At 47.7% G+C, this 22334-nt stretch overlaps 1 protein-coding gene across 2 annotated transcripts in view; it reads left to right on the top strand.

Moving 5' to 3' along the window:
- The window catches only part of SDCBP (syndecan binding protein), a 44342-nt gene that overhangs the window by 12127 nt on the left and 9881 nt on the right, over positions 1 to 22334 (top strand). The window lies entirely within an intron of this gene.

The raw sequence follows: 22334 nt of genomic DNA on the forward strand, positions 1-22334 counted from the left end.
CTCTTTCAAGTGATTACAGTTCTGAAGCTGGGGAATTAGTGGGTTTCCTGCTCTTTGTGCCATTATCCCCCTTGAAATCTGTGGTAGATTTGCAAGTTGGAGGACTGTCAGCATTATCTTTGCATATTTTTCGTCCCTGCACACACAATCATAAACTGAGGGGGAATTTTTGGGACAGAGCAGGGATCTTATCTCTAGTACTGGAGAGAGGCCAGAAAAGTGGAATAGTGTGTCAGTATGAAGTTTCTGCATGGAGTTCCTGCTGATGTTTTCAGATCCATGTTTTGGAGAGGTGGCGTATTAGACTGATACAAACTGACTTGCCACTTTTCATGATAAAAACGTGTTTCTTCTTAGAATATGTGACCACGTGGATCCCATCTAATTCTGTATGAACCTCATGCTCTAAAGGTCAAAAATCTTTGAATAGCAGTGGCCATTGAATTGAAGTCACTTTTGGTACCCATACTTGAAAATACTGATAACTAGTAAACATCAGCATGAACATTGGCACCCGTGCCAACATCGGCCCTGTCAACGAAGGCCTTAAATGTTCCACTCGATTCAATGTTGAAGGAGATAATTATGCCTCATTACCACCCATAGCATCCATGTTTACATTCAATAGTGGTGCATATTTCTGACCTCCCAGTACTGAGGTTGTCTTGAAGATTGGCACTGCCTCTAGAAGATGTTTGTTCTTCATCTCCAGCACCACTTCTCCACTATACAGCAGGAAATCTTTTTCTGACAGATCAAGCAAAGGTCTCTCTCTACAGACCAGGGACTCCATTTTAGAGTCCCAGTGTCTCCCTGTCTGGCAACTCAGTCAGAACAAGCCTTAGTTATAGGCACGCTGGGGACCTGCATCCAGGGGCTGATCCTTCTTGAATGATAGAGAAGGAAGTATAGAGGGTCTTGATCTTTATCTGCAGACAGGGAAGAACAGCAGCAGCTGGCAGAGGAGGAGTGGGCATTAATGCCCCCGGAACAACACACTTCATTTCCCAGGAATCCATCTTCATCTTCTACTGATGAAACTTTCTCTTCAACTCATGTATCAGCCTTTGATGACTTTAGAGCACAGCTGAAGCTGCTCTCCCTCATTATTGAGACTCTCAAGATAGCACATCCGTGATAGAAGAAAATGCTCACAAGATCCTTGGTCTTCTACATTCTTCTGTTTTTGCTAGGACAGCAATTAATGAGGGCACATTAGATCCAGCAAAGACTCTGACAGGCACCAGCCACACTGCCTCTTCTGGCTAAGACAGCAGAAGAGACGCATCGGTTACCCCAAAAGGCAACATCGGGTTTGTTGATGATTGATTGTGGTCCATGAAAAAGACCAAGCAATTGAAGAATAGTCCAGAAGACAGACACACACAAGAAATTAGATTTATTTTGGAGAAAAGCCTGTTTGTCAGGGTCACTGGAACTATGAGTTGCTAATCATCAGAGCTTAAATGCAAAATATCTCATGTGAGATCAGGTATTCTCCATCTAGCTAAACTCCTCTAGACTTGAGTGGGTGATTGAAAGGCATAGTTGAAAAGGACTAGTGGCTAAAACATTGTTACAGTCAGCAACAGATAAATAGGACACAGCTTGATCTGTGGCTGCTGTGGCAACTACCTATAACTTCATTGCTGCAAGCCTCTGGCATTTTGTAAAATGTAATTGAGGATGTCATCTGAAAGCACAGATTTATTTAACTTGTGATTTATCAGTGTACTACGCTCCCTATAGGATTCCAGGGCCACACACAGTGAGTGTTTGGTGGGGGGTTTTTTGGGCGGGGGGGGTCAAGTCTGTGTGTGTGTAAGAATCTGTACCTTGGCCCCAAATTATAAGACCTTCAGATACTAGGATGTCAGTCAAGGCAGAAGACAACTTGCCTTGGACAAGACAATCTTCCTTGTTTGAGCCGTTTACAGCTGCTTCCAGAACAGCAGGTTCGATGTGAGGGTCGAGAACCACACTACAATCATTCAAAAGCCATCTCTAAACTCTGTCTTTAGATGCTGGCTTTCCTTCTTCCATCAGACTTGGGGCATGATAACTTCTAATACCCTGTTTTCTCCCATGGCTGTTCCATCCAGTTTCAGTTCTTAACCCCTGCCCATCCCCTTTCTTGTCCTTCAGAGACCTTTTAATGAAAATCACCTAAAGGAAGAAATGGCATCTTGCCTCCATCATCCTGCCTCTTCATGCTCAAAACTGGTTGGTTGGCTGTTTATCCTCAAAGACACATTCTTCTGTATTGCCACCCAGTGGTGCACAGTAGGTTCACAGTAGGGCCCATTCAAGGTTCTGCTATTCAGTCTCTCTCTAGCACTGAGGCATTATAAAATGCCTCACTGTAGTGGTGGCACATCCAAGAAGACAGGGCATTCATGTCTACTCATAACTAGAAGATTGGTTGATCTGAGGAGACATCGCAGCCTCAAACTATGTTGTCTTGTTCAGATAGCTGGGCCTCGTGGTAACTTATGAAAAATTGTCTCAATCCATCATAAATTATAGTTTATAAGAGCTGTAGTGGACTCCAAAGCAGCATAAACATACATTACTGAAGGCAGATTTTTCTCTTCATATGATGATCAGTGTCAAATTGAATGTCAACTACAGTAACTCAAACTTTTAGCCCACATCACCTTGCTTTTATGTGACACTATTAGCCAGACTTCACCTGGGTCCATTAAAAGGCTGATTAAAGTTGCCGTATTACCTTGCATGCATCAAATGAGCATGTGACTGTAGTGTCAGGACACATTTTACTGGCACTGAATGGGTGGTTAGACCCCAGTAATACTCAGGCAGGTTCCCTTCTCTGCTCCTCCTATGAAGACATTGATCACCTATGCATTGTATATTCACCCAGACCATCTCCAGACAAAAGGGGAAAAATGCAACCCCCCTCCCAAAAACCAAAAAACCCCTATAATATATTTGGTACTTAAAGCACAGTTCTGTCAAAAGCCACCTTGCAGTGTTCTCAGCATTCTATCCCCCGTACCATCATGTTCATTTTTCACTCACCCCACAGCATCTAGATTCCTAAAGTAGTTACTTCATACTTATCCAGCAGTTAGAGAACTGTCTCCAATATTAAGATTCCATATTGTCCTTACAAGCCCCCGTTTTAAGCCTCTTGGAGTGCACTTTACACTACCTTACCCTCAAGATGGCCTTTTTTGTCAGCATTACATAAGCTGGAAGGGTGACCAAACTCCAGTCTCTTATGGCTCACCCTTCTCATACAGTGTTCAACAGAGGGAGATTGATGTAAAGACCTCCTCGCAAGTTTATTCCCAAACTTGTCACTCTCATTTGAACTGCAATTAATTTACCTGTTTTCTTTCGAAAACCACATTGTTCTTCAGGAGAGAAGAAACTCTATATCCTGGATGTTTCAAAGAGCTTGTTATATTATCTTGATAAGACAAAACCTTTTACACAGACTTCCCATCTTTTTCTTGCCATCTCTGCCTATGGGGCAGCCCATTGTCTCCCAGAAAATATAAATAAGAATTATGCATGTATTTCAGTCTGCAGTAATGTGGCTGATACACCTCTTCCTTCAAATGCTAAAATTCACTCTGCTACAGCACCAGCTCCATTTTTGTGCATGCTTTGGACACACAGAATCATAGACTATCAGGATTGGAAGGGACCTCAGGAGGTCATCTAGTCCAACCCCCTGCTCAAAGCAGAACCAATCCCCACACAGATTTTTGCCCCAGATCCCTAAGTGGCCCCCTCAAGGATTGAACTCACAACCCTGGGTTTAACAGGCCAATGCTCAAACCACTGAGCTACCCGTCCCCCATATCTGACATCACCATATCTGAAATTTGTGAGGCAGCTAATTGTGGTAGTCACCGTACCTTCTCCTGGCTATGAAATTAAATGTGAGATTTGGTAGGGCACTGTTAGTGGCAGTTAAGACTCCCATACTGCTTATTGGCACAGTTGTGTAAATAAGCACCCCAATTTTCACAATAAGCCAAAAATTAAGCTAATCCCATTACAAAACAAGGCCAAAACAAACCAATCGCTAAGAACCCCAACACTCTATGACTAGATCTCCCTTACACCACCACCACCCTGGTGTGCAGTCTGGCACTGTGGTGGACCCGTTGTTCACCCCTGACTCTCTTGCCCGCCCCCTTGCCATGCTTGCTAGGAACCGATCAAAAAAAAAAAAAGTAACAAGCTGCAAGCTAACAAGTAACTCACAAGCCAGTTTCTGCATTTGCATCCCCCCTCACCCCGCAGGTTTGGGAGGTCTGTTTATTAGTCACCTAGACTAGAGTGCAGTCCACACACGTGCACACACACTCAGCGGAAAAACAGTTAATTACCTTAAAGTAACTATGATTCTTTGAGAATGGGTTGTTGTCCACATAGATCCCACAAACTCTATTCCTCTTACTTGGCGTTCACTTGCCATTTCAAAATCCCAGGTAAAGAAAACTAGGGGTGGGTTGTAGCCACTCTGGCCTTTGAGCCCTCTGGTGGGGATGCACAAGGATGGCTCTGAAACTTCTATTCAAAGATACTGACTTCACGAACATGGGATTCATGTGGACAACTGTCATAAACAGATAGCTAAGGGTTAATGTCTCTTTCACCTGAAGCACCTGACCAGAGGACCAATCAGGAAACCGGATTTTTTCAACTCTGGGTGGAGGGAAGTTTGTGTCTGGGGTCTTTGTTTTCTGGCTGCCTGCTTTCTCTGAGCTTTGGAGAAGTAGTTCTGTTTTCTAACCTTTTGTTTCTAAGTGTAAGGACAAAGAGATCAGATAGTAAGTTATATGGTTTCTTTTCTTTGGTATTTGCATGAATATAAGTGCTGGAGTGCTTTGATTGGTATTCTTTTTGAATAAGGCTGTTTATTCATATTTCTTTTAAGCAATTGACCCTGTATTGTATCATCTTAATACAGAGAGACCATTTGTATTTTTTCTTTCTTTTTATATAAAGCTTTCTTTTAAGACCTGTTGGAGTTTTTCTTTACTTCAGGGAAATTGAGTCTGTACTCACCAGGGAATTGGTGGGAGGAAGAAATCAGGGGAGATGGGTGTGTGTTGAATTGGCTAGCCTGATTTTGCATTCCCTCTGGGGGAATAGGAAAGTCCTTTTTGTTTCCAGGACCGGGAACGGAGAGGGGGAGTCCCTCTGTTTGGATTCACAGAGCTTGTGTCTGTGTATCTCTCCAGGAGCACCTGGGGGGGGGGGGGGAACGGAAAGGATTATTTCCCTTTGTTGTGAGACTCCAGGGATTTGGGTCTTGGGGTCCCCAGGGAAGGTTTTTCAGGGGGACCAGAGTGCCCCAAAACACTCTAATTTTTTGGGTGGTGGCAGCAAGTACCAGGTCCAAGCTGGTGACTAAGCTTGGAGGTTTTCATGCTAACCCCCATATTTTGGACGCTAAGGTCCAAATCTGGGACTAAGGTTATGATATGGTGTAGCAGTGGTGGGATATAGACAGAAGCCAGTAGGAATATTATATTTTTCTTTTCTCTGCTAAGGGCTTTTTAGCAGAGAGGAACAGTTTGGTTTTAAAAGGGAACCAGAGAGAATTTTTTTTTCTCTGCTCTCTCTGGCAGTTTGTGGCTTGCATGTTAAGCAAGAAGTTGTTAAGGGCTATCACGAGTCTTTTGTCACACAATAGCACTCCCATTGAGAGTCATACCAGCACTATATAAATGCAAATAAAGTGGTTTTTCAGGTTTACTTAACATTGAAGATTAGCTAAAGGCACTGTTGCTAGGCAGACTTCAGGAGGCAACAGAGAGCCTGCAGTTCAGAAGAGAAACACCGGAGGGCACCCCAACACAAGAAAACAGGAACCATGTCTACCAAGACAAAAATGGAGGCTGAAGAGCACTTCAAAGAAGCTGAACACAGGCGAGAGATGGAAAAACACAAACAGGAACTAGAAATAAAACAAAAAGAGATGGAGCTGAAAGAAAAGGAAGAAAGCATCAAACTGGCAGCCTTCCAAAGAGAACAGGCGGCCAAAGAGGCAGCACACAAAAGAAAACTAGAAGAAGAAGAGGTGGCCTACCGAAGGAAACAAGCAGAAGAAGAGTTGGCCCACCGCCGAGAAATGGAAAAACAACAAAAAGAAATGGAAAAACAACAAAAAGAGAATGAAGAGAAGGAAAAACAGAGAAAACATGAACTGGACTTGGCAAAAGCTGGGCTGCATGTGCCAGCCAACCCTAACAACCCGGCGCCAATTATTGCTCCACAGCACAGGAAATTTCCCACCTACAAGGCAGGGGATGACACCGAGGCCTTCTTGGAAAATTTTGAAAGAGCCTGTCTTGGGTACAGCATCCCCGAAGACCAGTACATGGTAGAATTAAGGCCACAACTCAGTGGACCTTTAGCAGAGGTGGCAGCTGAAATGCCTAAGCAGCAAATGAATGACTATAAACTTTTTCAAACCAAGGCCAGATACAGAATGGGGATAACCCCAGATCATGCCCGTCGGCGCTTCAGAACCCAAAAGTGGAAACCAGAGGTGTCATTTCCCAAACACGCCTACTACATTGCAAAAAACTATGAGGCCTGGATAACAGGAAACAACATTCAAACCTTGGAAGAACTGAACCTCATACAAATGGAGCAGTTCTTGGATGGTGTTCCTGAAGACATCACATGGTACATACAAGATGGAAAACCCAAAGATATCGCTGAGGCGGGGGAGATTGGAGCCAAATGGATGGAACTGGCAGAAAGCAAGAAAGCTACTGTCAAGGGGAACGATTACCCCAGGGGGCACACAGACCATAAACCCTACAACCGAGGACAGCCAAAGACCCCACATACCACCCAAGTAAAGCCACAGACACCCTACCCTTCCACCTCACCAGTCTCCAGTAACTCACCTCGGCCCAGTGACCCATCAGATGGAAGATGCTTTAAGTGTAATGAACTGGGACATATCAAGGCCAACTGTCCCAAGAACACCATGCGAGTGCAATTCATTACACCACCATCACACCAAAGATCCCCAGGCCCGGATGCCTCTCAAATACTCTTGGAGCGAAGGGAAAATTTGAGAGTGGGCGGAAAGAAGGTTACTGCGTGGAGAGACACGGGGGCACAAGTCTCAGCTATCCACCAATCCTTCGTAGACCCCAAATTCATCAACCCAAAGGCCAAAGTTACAATTTACCCCTTCATGTCACAAGCTGTAGACTTGCCTACAGCTGAACTGCCTGTCCAGTACAAAGGCTGGTCAGGAATGTGGACTTTTGCAGTCTATGACAATTATCCTATCCCCATGCTACTGGGGGAAGACTTGGCCAACCAGGTGAGGCGGGCCAAGCGAGTGGGAATGGTTACACGTAGCCAAACCAGGCAAGCTTCCAGACCCATTCCTGTTCCTGAGCCGTCCACAGACGCCCCGTCTGTGTTACCAGAGACCCAGACAGAGGTAGTGGACCCGGATTCCATGCCTACCACTAAAACAGCCACAGCATCTCCAGTCCCAGGCCCGGAACTGGAACAGCAACCAGCACCAGCAAGTGCAACCCCAGCTTCAATCTCAACGCCAGAGGGCACCAGAGAGCCCAAACTGGCAGAAGCAACAGACAGCCATACCCAAAAGGCTCCGCCAGAGCCTGAAATACCCTCAGGTGCACCAGCGGAGAGCAGTTCACCAGCAACGGAAACAACCCCATCACTTACATCGCTTCCAGAGGGACCAAGCCGAAGTCCACAGTCTGAGGAAGAACTGGTGACCCCAGCCTCAAGGGAACAGTTCCAGGCTGAGCAGGAAGCAGATGACAGCCTTCAGAAAGCGTGGGCAGCGGCACGGAGCACCCCACCGCCTCTCAGCTCTTCTAATCGATCCCGGTTTGTTATAGACCAAGGACTTTTATACAAGGAAATTCTTTCTGGTGGACACCGGGAAGAATGGCAGCCGCAAAAACAGTTGGTGGTTCCAACTAAGTACCGGGGGAAGCTCTTAAGCTTAGCCCATGATCATCCCAGTGGCCATGCTGGGGTGAACAGAACCAAGGACCGGTTGGGGAAGTCCTTCCACTGGGAGGGGATGGGCAAGGACGTTGCCAAGTATGTCCGGTCTTGTGAGGTATGCCAAAGAGTGGGTAAGCCTCAAGACCAGGTCAAGGCCCCTCTCCAGCCACTCCCCATAATTGAGGTCCCATTTCAGCGAGTAGCTGTGGATATTCTGGGCCCTTTCCCAAAAAAGACGCCCAGAGGAAAGCAGTACGTACTGACTTTAGTGGACCTTGCTACCCGATGGCCAGAAGCAGTAGCTCTAGGCAACACCAGAGCTAACACTGTTTGCCTGGCCCTAACAGACATCTTTGCCAGGGTAGGTTGGCCCTCTGACATCCTTACAGATTCAGGGTCTAATTTCCTGGCAGGGACCATGGAAAAACTGTGGGAAACTCATGGGGTGAATCACTTGGTTGCCACCCCGTACCACCATCAAACCAATGGCCTGGTGGAAAGGTTCAATGGAACTTTGGGGGCCATGATACGAAAATTCATCAACGAATTCTCCAATAATTGGGACCTAGTGTTGCAGCAGTTGCTGTTTGCCTACAGGGCTGTACCACATCCCAGTTTAGGGTTTTCACCATTTGAACTTGTGTATGGTCACGAGGTTAAGGGGCCATTACAGTTGGTGAAGCAGCAATGGGAGGGGTTTACGCCTTCTCCAGGAACTAACATTCTGGACTTTTGTAAGCAACCTACAAAGCACCCTCCGACACTCTTTAGCCCTTGCTAGAGAGAACCTAAAGGATGCTCAGAAAGAGCAAAAGGCCTGGTATGACAGACATGCCAGAGAACGTTCTTTCAAGGTAGGAGACCAGGTTATGGTCTTGAAGGCGCAACAGGCCCATAAGATGGAAGCATCATGGGAAGGGCCATTCACGGTCCAAGAGCGCCTGGGAGCTGTAAACTACCTCATAGCATTTCCCAATTCCTCACTAAAGCCTAAAGTGTACCATGTTAATTCTCTCAAGCCTTTCTATTCCAGAGACTTACAGGTTTGTCAGTTTACAGTCCAGGGAGATGAGGCTGAGTGGCCTGACGGTGTCTACTACGACGGAAAAAAAAACGGTGGCGTGGAAGAGGTGAACCTCTCAACCACCCTGGAACGTCTGCAGCGGCAACAAATCAAGGAGCTGTGCACTAGCTTCGCCCCATTGTTCTCAGCCACCCCAGGATGGACTGAACGGGCATACCACTCCATTGATACAGGTAATGCTCACCCAATCAGAACCCCACCCTACCGGGTGTCTCCTCATGCCCAAGCTGCTATAGAACGGGAGATCCAGAACATGCTACAGATGGGTATAATCCGCTCATCTACCAGTGCATGGGCATCTCCAGTGGTTCTGGTACCCAAACCAGATGGGGAAATACGCTTTTGCGTGGACTACCGTAAGCTAAATGCTGTAACTCGTCCGGACAACTATCCAATGCCACGCACCGATGAGCTATTGGAGAAGTTGGGACGTGCCCAGTTCATCTCTACAATAGACTTAACCAAGGGGTACTGGCAAGTACCGCTCGATGAACCTGCCAAGGAGAGATCAGCATTCGTCACCCATGTGGGGGTGTATGAATTCAGTGTCCTTCTTTTCGGCCTTCGAAATGCACCCGCCACCTTCCAGAGGCTGGTAGATGGTCTACTAGCTGGACTGGGAGACTTTGCAGTTGCCTACCTCGATGATGTGGCCATTTTTTCAGACTCCTGGCCCGAACACCTACTCCACCTGGAAAAGGTCTTTGAGCGCATCAGGCAGGCAGGACTAACTGTTAAGGCCAAAAAGTGTCAAATAGGCCAAAACAGAGTGACTTACCTGGGGCAGCAGGTGGGTCGAGGAACCATAAACCCCCTACAGGCCAAGGTGGATGCTATCCAAAAGTGGCCTGTCCCAAGGTCAAAGAAACAGGTCCAATCCTTCTTAGGCTTGGCCGGATACTACAGGCGATTTGTACCACACTACAGCCAAATCGCTGCCCCACTGACCGACCTGACCAAAAAGACCCAGCCAAATGCAGTTAAGTGGACTGATGAGTGTCAAAAGGCCTTTACCCAGCTTAAGGCGATGCTCATGTCTGATCCTGTGCTCAGGGCCCCGGACTTTGACAAGCCATTCCTAGTAACCACAGATGCATCTGAGCGTGGTATAGGAGCAGTGCTCATGCAGGAAGCAACAGATCACAACTTCCATCCTGTCGTGTTTCTCAGCAAGAAACTGTCTGAGAGGGAAAGTCACTGGTCAGTCAGTGAAAAGGAATGCTATGCCATTGTGTACGCCCTGGAAAAGCTACGCCCATATGTTCGGGGACGGCGGTTCCAACTACAAACTGACCATGCTGCACTAAAGTGGCTTCATACTGCCAAGGGGAACAACAAGAAACTTCTTCGTTGGAGTTTAGCTCTCCAAAATTTTGATTTTGAAATTCAACACATCACAGAAGCTCATCTCAAAGAACTAGTCACTATAAGATTCAGTGGCATTAAATATTTTAATGCAGCTCTAAGTTTGCTTGGTGGAATGTTGTTCCCTTGCAGAATGTTGAGTTGAGCAAAACTCAAACTTCTGAAAACCAGGAAGTGCAGAGTTAAGATTGCCCATGCAACCTAAACTCTCCTCTCTTTCAGCAGTGCCCCAGTGTTCCCTGTTAGCGCACACCTTTTCTCTGCCCACCCCACTGTTCCTGAAATGCAGAAGCACCTCATCTCCTTTTATAGCCTGTTCACTGTTACCAATAGCATTCCATCCAGATTGGGATGTACTGGTAGTATTGGTGGTGCACAGGACTTGGGATGTACTGGCAGAGCTGAAGGTGCCATACATCCACATAACCCTCATCTCTTTGCTGCAGCCGCAACCCCTTTTTCCCTCTCTTCCTCCCCTCCCTAATAAGCCCTCCCTCCCAGGAAGCATTCACAAGTCTAAAAGTTTTTTTTTCCTTCAGCGACTGATTACATTATCCCCAAAATAAAATTGTCATCCATGACTCACAGATTATAGCAACCTCCAGCCACTTGTCCAAAACTTCTTTTGTCTTAGGTGGAGGGTTTGTGATTAATTTATCCTTAGTTTTGTTAATTGAAGGGTGAATTCACAGCCATACAGAGCTCTGTTGATTCATCCCATCCATAACACCTGTCAGTTTAACTGTATAGGGCAACAAAAGGAAACCATTTTGGGGGGGCTGTAATGTAGGACTCCCTTGGTCAGGTGATTCCAAATTTGTATCCAGGGCTGGCTTTAGGCCTATTCCACCAATTCCCCCGAATTGGGCCCAACGCCTGAAGGGGCCCCACGCCCAGTGAGAATCCCTTTCCTGGCTAGAGGCTCCTTTTTTAATTTTTACCCACCTGGCAGCACTCCGGGTCTTCAGCAGCACTTCGACGGTGGGTACTTCGCTCGCTCTGGGTCTTCGGCGGCGGGTCCTTCAGTGCCGCTGAAGACCTAGAGTGAGTGAAGGACCAGCCGCTGAAGACTTGGAGCACCGCTCGGTGAGTACAAGCCCCACCTGTTTTTTTTTTAAAGTCATCCCTGCCGGGGCCCGGTCAAAACTGTTCGAATTGGGCCCCGCACTTCCTAAAGCCGGCCCTGTTTGTATCCCCTAATGCTGTCCCATAACACCATGAAGCACACCAAATTTCAGAGCAATCCAGTTAACCGTTTCAATTTGAGAGCACTTGCAAGAGTGCAGCTTCAAAGCTTATAAAATGGCAGTAATAGAAATCTAGTGCTTTTTCTGTTTTGGTGCATTTTCTTATTACTTTTTTCAGTTTGGGTCCCTGCCCCCTAGAGATTTCATGGGTGCCATGCACTGTCTTGGATAAGATTTAACAGATTGAGACTATTTTGACCCACCTTTTGTTCTTTAGCTCTGGGCAAAAAAAATCCCACCTAGAAACTTTTTAAAATATTGCTGTCTTTTGCGGGGGGACTTGTATTTCTGCACCATGGGCTGAAATGACTCCATTTGGGTCACTAATCCTGCTTTACACCCTCTCAAGGCATACCACATTTCTAAGAAATATGACTAAGCATGTCAGTTTTAGAGGATTTAGGAAAGATAACTTTAAAACAGATATTGTGAAGCAACCTTAGATGGAGGTGCCACTCTTCAACTATAATAAAGTGGGTTGGTTTTTTGTTTTTGTTGTGTTTGGTCACCCAACTGCACTGCTGTTGAGCAGAACTATTCTTTAAGAAAAATTTTCTCCAACATAGTTAAGTACAGTTTTATGTATTAAGCGTTAAATGTATTTGAACAGTTTTTTGTTTAAAAAAAAAATCGTCATGACTTTCCTGAAATTTCCAGTGATCAACAACTTAATATAAAATATTTTATATTACCTCTTTTCCTTCAACAAAACTGACTTTCTTCTTGTTGTAATAAAACAATGACTTCTAATTTTTGCCATGATGTAATAATAACTGTTTGCTTTGTGGGAAAGGACATTCTGCTCCCTTGATCTTACTATTCTGCAGAAACTGACTTGCAACTAATAGCTTTGTGGTCCTTCTAAAGGCTTTTTTCCCCGTGAAAGTGTGATTTGGCCAAACACTGTCTTATAAAGTGGATTGTGTGCCTCAGTTTCATATAGCTATAAGAAGTGAATTGTGTTAGAGCAAACTACCAAGATGTGTTTACTGTCAGCTGGTACTACTGAAAGCAGAAATATATTAATTACTAAATACAGTGAAACACCTAAAACATTGTACAATGAAAAGCAAATTCATAGTAGCTTTAAATGTAAAATCTTTTGTGTAACTCAAGGTTTTGAACTTGCAAGATAGGAAATTTCAGAAGATTTTCATAGTGACATTAACTTGCTGGTACTACATGCTGTGTATTGGGGTACTTAATAGTCTCATCAGTAATTTAAATACTGAATTTATACTTATGGTATTTTAATTACTATGTTGCTCTAGGGAAATAGACACCACAGTTATTAAAATGTGATTACTATTGTTCAGGACAGATCATCCTTTTCATTCTTAATTTATGCATCAACTAATTTAAGTGGTAAAGCAGGTATTGGAGAATGAATAGTTCATGCTTTTCTAACCTTTGCTTACTCATATTCAGTACTTCAACTTCCAGAAAGTTGAAATAACAGAAGGTCACACTGGGTGTGCTTCTGGTAAAACCTGTAGAAAGAGGTATAGTGGGAGGGAATTCCTTTAGGCTTATTCTTCTTTCCCCTGTTGACAAGATATGGCTATGGCCTCTTGCCTTCCAAAACTCCACAGGTATCTGGGGATTGTTAAAAAGCACGGATAATCTATGTGGCGTTCCTGAGTCTGAGGCCTGGTCTACACTATGGGGTTGGGTTGAATTTAGCCATGTTAGGTCAATTTAAAAATGACTGCGTCCATACAACCAACCCCGTTCTGTCGACCTAAAAGGCTCTTAAAATCGACTTCTGTACTCCTCCCTGATGAGGGGAGTAGCGCTAAAATCAACCTTGCTGGGTCGAATTTGGGGTAGTGTGGATGGTATTGGCCTCCGGGAGCTATCCCAGAGTGTTCCCTTGTGACCGCTCTGCGCAGCAGTTTGAACTCCAATATACTAGCCAGGTACACAGGAAAAGACCCGGGAACTTTTTAATTTCATTTCCTGTTTGGTCAGAGTGGCGAACTTAGCAGCATAGGTGACCATGCAGTCCCTCCAGAATTGTAGATGGTAGAATGTTTCTGTGCTCTCCCTATCATCTCCGTCCCTGAGGTTATCGCAGATTAGAAGGTGAAAAAACATTCACGATGACATGTTTTTCAAGCTCATGCAGTCCTCTCACACTGCTAGGGCACAGCTTAATGCAGGGAGGCATTCAGTGGCGAAGGCCAGAAAAGAATTAAGTGAGCACGAAGAGCGGAGACAGGACGCAATGCTGAGACTAATGGGGGAGCAAATGGTCACGATGAAGCGTCTGTTGGAGCTGCAGGAAAGCCAACAAGAGTACAGACCCCTGCTGCATCCACTGCATAACTGCCCACCCTCCTCCCCATGTTCCATAGCTTCCTCACCCAGACGCCCAAGAACACGGGTGAGGAGGCTCCAGGCACCCAGCCACTGTGCTCCAGAGGATGGCCTAAGCAACAGAGAGCTATCATTCAAACAGTTTGATTTTTAGTATGGCTACAATAAGCAATGTGACCTTGTCCTTCCCTCCTCCTCCACCTCACCCAGGCTGCCTTGTCCATTTTATCATTTTTTAAAAATTAATAGAGAGAATGCATGGTTTCAAAACAATAGTTACTTTATTTCAAAGGGAGGAGGGTGGTTGGCTTACAGGGAAGTAAAATCAACAAAGGGGGTGGGTTTGCATCAAGGAGAAACACAGCTGTCACACCGAAGCCTTGCCTTTCATGAAGCTGGTTTTCAAAGCCTCTCTGATGTGCAGTGTGCCTTGCTGTACTCTTCTAATTGCCCTGGTGTCTGGCTGCTCAAAATCGGATGCTGGGCCATTTGCCTCAACGTCCCACCCCACCATAAATGTCTTCCCCCTTACTCTCTCAGATATTATGGAGCACACGGCAAGCAGCACTAACAATGGGAATGTTGGTTGCACGGAGGTCTGACCAACAGCACCAGTGAGCTTTTAAATGTCCAAAGACACGTTTGGCACTTACTCAGCCTATAGTTGAACTGCTCCTTACTACTGTCCAGGCTTCATGAGCCATGGGAGCAAGGGGTAGGCTGGGGTAGGTGCAACAGCACAGTGCTGCCAGCTGGGAGAGCAGCCTGAGGCAGAACCTTCCAGCTCGCATGATATTCCAGGCAGGGCTGAATCTCCATGAGACTAAACTTAAAGAAGAGAATACCTGGAGTCTCTGGCTCCCATTCAATGCTCTAAGAGGAGGATGGCCATGTCTGTCCAGGCGCTCTGATCGATCTCGCTGAGAAGGATTCCAAGGAGTCCTCCCAGAATAGCAATACCACGTCTGCTAGGAGGACCCGAACATATCCCACAAGCTCGTCACTGGGGAGCAGGAGAGCAAAGTTGCAGGGTAAGTGGTGGAGCTGTACACCATGCCCTTGAGGCTGCTAGGAGCCAGGCAGGGAAGAAGTTCCCAAACCTCTGGCCAAGCTACATGTCCGACGAGGGTGGATACCAGTTCCACTGCACCATCTGCTGCGAAGGCAAGGAGCTGCTGCTGTGTAGCAGTGCCACCTGCTGCAGGTGCTTCTGTGTCTAATGCTTGGAGGTAGGGCAAGATGCCAAGGCAAAAGAGCAAGAGCCCTGGAGCTGTTATATATGTCAACCACAGAAGTACTATCGGGGTGTTACAGCATCGACCGGACTGGAATGTATGGCTGCAAGACTTCTTCACTAGCAACAAAGGACAGGAATATGATGCACCTAAAATCTAAAAAGGCCCGTACATTTCCCAGAGTCATTACGCTTGACAAAAGAAAGTGAATGGTTGCATTAGCTACTTGGATTACAGCAGCCCCCCCGGTAGACTTGCCCACAACAGCAGCACTGACAGTGAGCTGAGCTCCATGCTTGCCATGGTATGACATCTGCATGGGTAACCCAGGAAAAAGGTGCAAAACAATTGTCTACTGCCCCTTTCATGGAGGGGGTGGGGGACTGATAACATGTATCCAAAACCACCTGTGACAATGTTTTTGCCCCATCAGACATTGGGAGCTTAACCCAGAATTCCCATGGGCGGTAGAGATTGCAGGAACTGTGGGATAGCTACCCACAGTGCACTGCTCTGTAAGTCGATGCTAGCCGCGGTAGTGAGGACACATTCTGCCGACTTAATGCGCTTAGTGAGGACATACGCAATTGACTGTATAAAATTGATTTCTAAAACTCAACTTCTATAAAATCGACCTAATTTCGTAGTGTAGACATACCCTGAGAGAACTACTGATCTGATACTTTGCTCCCTTGCACATGCGCATGTCCATCCAGATTGGGTCCCTCCCAATGCAGAATCCCTCATACAGTCGTGGCAGTGGGGTCAAAGGGAAATGGTTCCCCCCCAACACTTCCGCACAGGACTGGAGAAACAGAAGTGCATGCCTTCTGATCAGAGATTTCCAGAGCTTTTAAGTGGCTTCTCACCTCATGTTTGTGGTGATAAAGCTCTTCACCCTTGTTTTCATGAATCACTGGAAACTAAAAATGGCGTGAAATAGATTCTACTGGGATTAAAAAAAAAAGGAGGGGGGCTTAAAATGACCTAAACCATGGAGAGTGCTTTATGTAAAATGTGGAAGTAGTCCAGTATCTTAAGTTCTAATGGATGATCTTGCATGTGCTTTCAGAGACCAAGTTTGTTGCTTTTGAGGAAGTTGACCTTGAGGTAAAGTACACCTCTACCCCAATATAACTCTGTCCTCGGGAGTAAAAAAATCTTACCGCATTATAGGTGAAACTGCATTATATCAAACTTGCTTTGATCTGCCGGATCGCATAGCCCTGCACTTGCTTTACTGCGTTATATCTGAATTTGTGTTATATCGGGTTGCGTTATATCAAGGGTAAAGGTGTGCTGGAACAGACAAGTAACATATAGGAACATAATCTACAGTGTTCTTCTAAAAAGCAACAAAGAGTCCTGTGGCACCTTATAGACTAGGCCTGCACAACCCACTGTGCGGCCCACAGGCAAGTGGTGGGGGGCGCTTCCGGGTTCACAGCCCTGTGCTTCTGACTCTCCGGGCAGTCGGAGCACAGTGTGCGCGCGTGCTGGGCTGTGAGGTCAGTTCGGCAGGAGGAGAACCCAGCAGCTGCGCTTCTGACCAGGTTCACCCCCTTCTTGGGGGCCCCCACCTCACAGCCCCACGTGCTGCGGTCCGACAGCCCTGACGCTCAGAAGCGTGGCACGTGTCTCTGTCTCCTGCTCCTCCTACACCGTCACTTCCGGAGCTGCTGAGGCGGGAAGCACGAGACAGAGCCGGTAAGTGAGAGCGAGGGGAGAGGCACCCGGCCTGGGCTCGAGCCGCAGCGGGGGCTGGAATCGGGGGGTCCTTGGCTCAGAGGGGCTGGGCTCGGAACTAGGGGTCAGGGATGGGGGGGTTAGAAGGGTGTCTGGCTCAGAGGGGCTCAGGGATGGGAGGGATGGGGACAGGTGGGTGTCCGGCTCAGAGGGGTTGGGCTCAGAGCTGGGGTCAGGGCTCGGGGGATGGATGGGGTCAGGGGGGTGTCCGGCTCAGAGGGGCTGGGGGTCAGGGCTGTAGGGGGGATGGGGTCAGGGGGGTGTCTGGCTCAGAGGGGCTCAGGGCTGGGGAGGATACTTGGCTCAGAGAGGCTTACCAGGCTACTTACCCCGCCTCCTCCCTCTCCCGGAGCCTCAGCACACCGCATCCAGGAGTGGCCTTGGACAATGCTGCAGCGGCCTGGCTCCAGCGGGGCATGAGCTCCCGCCGTTCGGCTGCAGCTTGCAGCGCCGTCCCCTTACCACACTGCTTTGAGCGAGAGGAGTTCAGGCCTCGCTGGAGCGACACCGCTGCAGCGCTGTCCAGGGCTGCTCCTGGACACGGCATGCTGAGGCGCCAGGGGATGGGGATAGGGTGACCAGATGTCCTAATTTTATTGGGACTGTCCCGATTTTTACTTCATTGTTCTGCGTCCTGACCAATGTTCAGTCAGGATGTGAATTGTCCAGTTATTTTGCCTCCAAAGGCACAGCCCGGAGGGGGCTCGCGCCCCCCCCCAACTCCACCCGCTCCTTCCCCCATTGGATCCCTCCCCAAATCCCCGCTCCCTCACTGCCTCATTGGATCCTTCCCCAAATACCCACCCTAGGGGGAGGAGGCAGAGGTTTTGGCCTCAGCGCCAGGGAGGGTAGGGGAATGCCGGCTGCAGCTCCACTGCCTGCGCCCCAGCCGAGCGGTCCCGTGCCCCACGAGGGGCTTTGCAAAGGGCGGCAGAGTCGGCCTTTGTGGGCAGCTGGGTGCTGGATTGCTGGTCCCCTTGCCCAGCCCGTGTTTGTGAGGGCAGCTTCACGGCAGCCCACCCTGAGAATCTCCCTGCTGCCCCGGGGGCTCTGTGCTGTGCGGTTGTTTGGCTGCTGCGCAGCTTTGCTGCTTGGACGGGCAGGGGAGTGTAGTTGGCGCCGAGTGCCAGGTTACATGCAGTGAGGGAGAGGCGAAGGAGCAGCTGGAAGATGTTGGGGGAGCAGTGCTGGGGATAGGATCTGTGATGTCTGTCTCTAGGGGGCAGGGCGGGGGGAGCAGTGTGTGCCTGGCTGGGTGTGCGACCCTCGGTGAGGAGATCCTGTCCCGTGATGCTGGGGTGGGTCCTCGCCTGGGGGCGAGGTCCCGCTTTCTACAGCAGGGTGTAGCCCAGTGGTGCAAAGGTCGCTATGGCTCCGCACTCCCGGACCTGTGGGGAGCTGGAGCCCGCCAGGGAAGGGGCTGCTCCAGCCCAGGCCGGTCTCCGCGCAGGAACCTAGCGGGGGCGCTTCCCCTGTCCGTGCCCATCTCTGCAGCATCGGGGTGTCAGCCCTCGGGCTCTGGATGGGGGTTGTTGAGTGTCGGGGCCGCCATTTACATCTGCGTGGCTGGCGCCAGCCCAGGCGCTTCCCACTTGTTCGTGCCTTTTTGCTTTTTTTTCCTCCGCCACCAGCTTTTTTTTGGCTCCGCCCCCTCATCCTGATATTTCGCCTCTGTGATTTGGTCACCCTAGATGGGGGAAGGCGAAGGCAGAGGTGCAGTGGAGCCTCCGACATTCTTATGGGGGCCCCTGTGCGGCCTGGGGCAAATTGCCCCACTTGCCCCCCCCAGGTGGCTCTGCATGTGTGCGTTGCACCTGCCCTGCCCCGACTGCTGTCCCCTTCCCTGGTCCAGGGACCTTACCCCTCCCTGGCCCCTATCACACTGCTTCCCCCCACCCCCGGGCTCCCTGCGGCCCTGTGTTTGTGTGTTGGACAGTCACATCCAATCCCTTCATACTGCCCCCCTTTCCTCTCCTTGGCTTAGTTCACAGCCCCAGAAAATCCCTTCAAACTGTCCCCCTTTTCCCCTCCCCTTATTTCGTAGGGGGATGATGAACTGAGAGGGTGGGTGGGCAGGTAGTGGCGGTGAGGCTTTATACTTGTGGGGGGGTGAGGAGGCGAGTGGCCAGTTGGTGGCTAGAGGGAGGCATCCATTTTAAGTATTTTAATTTTTGGTACTGCTGTGTGCAGTAATATAGTGACCTCTGGGGAGTTAAAGAGGGGTGTAATGGTGGGGCCAAGCAGGGAGGGGCGGTTCTATTTTACTGCTGTGATCTGGTTACCCTATGCGCACCATTTCTTTCCCCCTCTACAGGCTTCCACATACTGTCAGTGCCTTGCTAGTGTGCCATGCGCTGTGAGATATCGCTTCTCTTTGTGTGTGACTGTGAGTGTTTCCCTTGTGTGTAAATTTATTCAACAAAATCTTGAGCTTCATAATGGCTACCTCGAGTGAAAAGAAAAATAGAATCAGAACACAAGAGTTTTCAACACTGAATGGACGAATAAATATTTACGTACTGTTTCGAAAGACAAAATACTGTGCCTCGTGTGTCGCGAAACATTAGCTGTTCCGAAAGAATACAACCTTCAGCGGCACTTTGAAACTAAACATCCCAATGTCGCCAAATTGAGCCCAAATGAAAAAATAATTAAAGCAGCCAGTTTAGTGAAAAACCTTAGTGGTAGACAGCAAATTTTCAAGAAAGTGAGCACTGAGAAGGCTACGGTTACTAAAGTAAGCTATCAGATTTCTAAGGAAATTGCTGCTGCTGGGAGATGTCTCACAGAAGGCGAGTTTTTAAAAAAGTGTATGTTGATTGCTGTATCTGAGTTATGTCCAGAAAAGAGGGGAATATTTGAGAATGTCAGTCTATCACGCATGACTGTACAGAGAAGAATAGCAGACATTTCTACTAATCTAAGTGATCAGTTAAAGCAGAGAGTCACTGAATTCTGCTTTTACTCCCTAGCTATGGATGAAAGCACCGATTTAAAAGACACTGCCCAACTTCTTATTTTTATTAGAGGTATTGATAAAAACTTTGAAATTACTGAAAAACTTGTAGGCATGTGCTCCATGACAGGTCGCACAACCGGAAAAGAAATCTCCAGTGAAGTGATCGAGTGCATGAATGATAAAATGGGATTAGATTTCACAAACTTGGTGGCCATTTGTACTGATGGTGCTCCAGCTATGTGCGGAAAAAATGTTGGAGCCGTTAGTCTTCTTGAAGAATTTATTGGGAGACAAATAACCAAACATCACTGCATTATACATCAGCAGGTTTTGCGTAGCAAAGTCTTAAAATTTGAGCATGTAATGTCAGTGGCAGTTTCCATTGTAAACTACATCCATTCTAGGGGACTAAAACATAGGACATTTTGAGCCTTTCTTGAAGAAGAAGACGCTGAGTTCAGCGACTTAATGTACCATACAAAAGTGAGGTGGTTGAGTCAAGGAAGAGTGCTCCAGTGTTTCGTTGCTTTGAAAGAGGAGGTAGCCAAATTCCTAGAAAATGGGCCAATAAAATTCCAAGAGCTTGAAAATGAGTTCTGGAATCAAGATCTTTTTCTTTTGTGATATTACAGCACACTTGAATGATCTCAACATTCAACTTCAGGGAAAAAATCAACTTATATTTCAAATGTGTGCAGCAGTGAGAGCTTTCAAAATGAAGTTGAAACCTTTCAGAAATCAGCTGTCAAAAGGTGAAATGTGTCACTTTCCCACTTGTGCACAGCATATCCCTCAGCACAAACACACTGAGTTAGGAGAAAAATATGCAAAGCACATCAATCTTTTGATTGAAGAATTTGACGGAAGACTTACTTTGTCTAAAGATGATGACATCTAGTTGAAACTGATTGAAGATCCTTTTTCTGTGGATCCAGAGGAAGTGCCAGGAGATTTGCAGTTGGAGGTTATTGAACTTCAGTGTTCGGCAATTTACCGAAATAAGCACAGAGAAAGCAGCCTGTGGGACTTCTACAAAAGTCTGGATGATGAAAAATACAAGAATCTTACCGAAGTTGCACTAAAAATGTTCAGCATTTTTGGAAGCACTTACATATGTGAACAAACATTTTCCATCATGAACATGAATAAAAACAAGCAACGTTCTTCTCTGATTGACGACTATTTGGAAGACATTATGAAAATATCCACTTCAGATATGACCCCCGAATATGACAAGCTTATTGCCGAAAAGAGATGTAATCTCTCATTAAATTTGCAAGGTGATTATGAAAAGCACAAATGTTTTCTTTCAGTGGAACAGGTGTTTTTCATTTTTCCATGGTTCATAGAAAAAATAAAAATAACTAAAAAAATTTGTTTGCTTTAACTGAAAAATTCTTAATAAAGTATCCCCCCCCCCCGCCCAAAAAATGCCTTCCTCTTCGACCCACAGCTGTTTCGGCGCGGTGGTGCTGGGGAAGGAGGGTTTGTTACCATGGTGCGGGCGTCACTGGGGTGGGGGATGTGTTTTGGGGGGTGTAGCAAGGTGGTTACCCCGCTCCTGCCCTGAATGGCTTAAAACAGCCCCGGGGAAGGGCTGTGGCAGGGGAAAAGCTGTGCTGACTGGGGAAGCTGCCCCAGCTGGCCTGTATAAAAAGGCTGTGGGCCAGAGGCCCAGAGGAAGTCTCTCTCTGCTTGTAGACAGAGAAGAGCCTGGTTGCTAGGGAGCTGAGTAGGGTATTGGGAGTGGAGCAGGTCTGGGAGAAGGCTAGAGGAGCGGGGGAGCTCCAGCCTGGAAAACCCCCAAGCTGCGGACCTAGCTGAGGGCCTAAGACCGGTACCAGGGCTGCAGAGGGGCAGTCCAGCTATAGAGGGAGGCAGCAGGTCCAAACCCAATCTTGCCTGTGATGAGTGGCTGATATAATGCAGTCTGCCCCAGGGCGCGGGGGCTAGTTGGTGACTGGCAGTAGCCTTATGGTGAGGTGAGGTGAGGATTAGAGGATTGGGGGTTCCCCAGAGAGGGGAGACCTAGAGCCAGAATGTGGGGGTATTGTCAGGGAGCAGCACCCCAGATCAAAGGGCACCGGTGTCAAGGAGGGACACAGAGCCAGTGGCAGTGGGACACCGGCCTGCAGAGGGCGCTCCAACGACTGGATGAGCTAATTCCCGAGAAGACCAGCAGGTGACGCCGCCGGGGTTAGTCCTGCTTGCTTACATGGGCTGGGCAGTGCGGGGGGTGTGGGGGGGTGTTTCACAACGGCCGAGGGGGTTCGGCCCGCAGCTATTTTCTTTGGAGTAATGTGGCCCTAGCTGCTCTATGAGTTATGCAGGCCTGTTATAGACTAACAGATGTATTGGAGCATAAGCTTTGGTGGGTG

Source organism: Gopherus evgoodei, chromosome 2 (assembly GCF_007399415.2).
Source record: "Gopherus evgoodei ecotype Sinaloan lineage chromosome 2, rGopEvg1_v1.p, whole genome shotgun sequence".
Lineage (NCBI taxonomy): Eukaryota > Metazoa > Chordata > Testudines > Testudinidae > Gopherus > Gopherus evgoodei.